This window comes from Balaenoptera ricei, chromosome 2 (genome assembly GCF_028023285.1).
Source record: "Balaenoptera ricei isolate mBalRic1 chromosome 2, mBalRic1.hap2, whole genome shotgun sequence".
NCBI lineage: Eukaryota > Metazoa > Chordata > Mammalia > Artiodactyla > Balaenopteridae > Balaenoptera > Balaenoptera ricei.
This window is the reverse complement of record NC_082640.1, coordinates 178,299,258-178,302,000: the sequence shown is the minus strand read 5'-3', so window position 1 is coordinate 178,302,000 and position 2,743 is coordinate 178,299,258. Positions and strand designations below refer to the sequence as shown.

General features: G+C 38.5%; 1 non-coding gene across 1 annotated transcript; it reads right to left on the bottom strand.

The window, feature by feature from the left end:
* Positions 1 to 761: 761 nt before the first annotated feature.
* LOC132361001 (U6 spliceosomal RNA) lies at positions 762 to 868 on the bottom strand. Its single transcript, XR_009501318.1, has one exon. It is a non-coding gene; the product is annotated as a U6 spliceosomal RNA (small nuclear RNA).
* Between the last annotated feature and the right edge of the window lie 1,875 nt (positions 869 to 2,743).

Sequence of the window (2,743 nt, the reverse complement as noted above, 5' to 3'; positions counted from 1 at the left end):
TGGATTCAGACAGAGATGAAGAATTGGGGCCAGTAATGCAGTTGACCTCAGGGTATACCTTGTATTTAGCTAGTTCTTCTTTTTTGTTTTTTAGTAAAGTTTTATGGTGTTTTGCATATAAATTGCACAATGCTCATTAGGTTTATTCCTAGGTATTTTACAGTTCTCACTGTGTTAGTGAGATCTTTTTTCCATTACACATTACAATCGTTTTTTATTGGCATACGGAGAAATAATTGATTTTTGGTTTTTTATATCATATCCAACTACTTTATCAGACTCTTACTGGTTCAGCATGATATTCAGTGGATTTACTAGGTGGATAATCATATTATCTGAAACTATAATAATTTTGCCTGTTCTTTTCCTATATTCGTTTCTCTTATTTCTTTTCCTTACCTTATTGCATGCACAAAGTCCTCCAGAAAATAGTGAATGTAATGGTGTTGGTGGCAGGTATACTTGTTTTCTTCTTTAAAGGGATTGCTTCTGGGTTCCACTGACAAATATTGTATTTGCTATTGGTTGTTCCATGACAAATAATGGTAAATACTTGAAGTGAAGATAGGCCTCCTTCTAGAAAATTAAAAAGTTTCAAAGTCAGTGTGAGGAAGGTACATTCATGCAGTAACAAATTGTTAGTTTGCAATCTTTTGGCTGCAAGAAACAGATATCAACTCAACCTACCTTAATTTAAAAAAAAAACGGCACTTATTATAAGGATGTAGGGCAGGAACACAAGTAAGATTTTTTTTTTTTTTTTTAATATGGAATGCTTCACAAGTTTTCATGTCATCCTTGTGCAGGGGCCATGTTAATCTTCTCTGTATTGTTCCACTTTTAGTATATGTGCTGCCAAAGTGAGCACAGAGCTAAGCTTGATGAAGGCCTTAGAAGGTCACTCAGATTCTCCCTTCATCTCTCATCTCCATTCCTTTTTGTGTCTCCGCTTTATTTTTATGTGCCTGCAGACCTACGTTCTCTGTTCACCATGTCATAGGGCAAACCATGATTACCAGCCACATGAACAAGGTCTCATTCCTTCTTTCTCTGTCTCTCATCACTCTTTCTATTTCTCTATGACTCAACTCCAGATTCTAAGGGAAGGAACTCTGATCAGCCCTAAGTGAGTTGGATATGCTCCCCCTTCCTCCCCAAAAATCCATGGTCAGGGCACAGAAATGCTGCATTCTACATGGTCAAGAGCATCCCCCCTCTGGATCTGGGGAGGTAAGGGGAGGTTGTTTTGGGTGGACAGACATTCCATAGATGTCACTTGTACAGAGAGTGCCCCCAACACAGTGGTAGGAGTACTGGATTTAGAGCTGAGAGACTTCAAGCCAGATCTTGACTCTGCTTTGGACTCTCTCTTTGACCCTGGAAACGTCAACAGCCCCCAGCCCTCAGTTTCCCTATTTTTTCCAGCTTTATCGGCAAATAAAAATTGTAACTATATTTAATGTGTACAATGTAATATTTTGATATACAAATATGTTGTAAAGTAATTATCACAATCAAGTGAATTAATACAGCCATCACCTCACATTGTTAACTTTTGTTTTTTTTTTTTTTTGGTGTGGCGAGAACATATATGATCTACTCTCTTAGCAAATTTCCAGTGCACAATACAGTATTATTCACTATAGTCACCATGCTGTACATTAAATCTCCAGAACTTATTCATTCTGCATAACTGAAACTTTGTACCCTTTGGCTAACATCTCCCCATTCCCCTCCTACCCTCAGTACCTGGCAACCACCATTCTACTCTCTGCTTCTATGAGTTTGACTTTTTCAGATTCCACTTCTAAGTGAAATCATGCACTATTTGTCTGTGTCTGTCCTATTTCACTAAGCATAATGTCCTTCAGCCTTATCAAGGTTGTCCCAAATGGCAGAATCTCCTTTTTTTAAGGGTGAATAATATTCCATTGTATTAATATATACATACCACATTTTCTTTATCCATTGACACACACTTAGGTTGATTCCATATCTTAATTATGGTGAATAAACATCTTCCCCCATTTTAAACATTGAATTAACAACGTCTATGCTTCTTCCTTGCGGGCTATTGAGAGAAAGCAATGTATTATTTAATGGAAAGTATTTTTTGGCCCCGTAATTACATAATTGCATAATTGCTGTGATGATTTCTTCTGCTGTTTTCTTCCCCTTCCTCCTTCTTCCTAAAATATAACTTGTTTCCTCATCATTATAAAAAATGTACAGTATTATTGCCAGAAAACAAAGGGAAAACCAGTGCCCAAAAAAAGACAATAAAACACCCTGAATCCTGCTGTCAACACTATGTCATAAATGGGTTGTGACCTCAGTTTTCCCTCCTTTTTCCTTTTTTTTCCCTACATTCACTGTTTTTATTTTTATTTATTTATTTATTTATTTTGACTGTGTTGGATCTTCATTATTATGCACGGCCTTTCTCTAGTTGCAGCAGGGGGGCTACTCTTTGTTGTGGTGCACGGGCTTCTCATTGCGGTGGCTTCTCTTGTTGCGGAGCACGGGCTCTAGGCGTGTGGGCTCAGTAGTTGTGGCTTACGGGCTTAGTTGCTCCGCGGCATGTGGCATCTTCTGCACCAGGGCTGGAACCCATGTCCCCTGCATTGGCAGGCAGATTCTTAACCACTGCGCCACCAGGGAAGTCCCCATTCTCTTTTTTAAAATAAAACTAGAATCATTCAAGGGAGGTCTTTGTCCCAAGTATTTCCTCCTCTGGGGACTG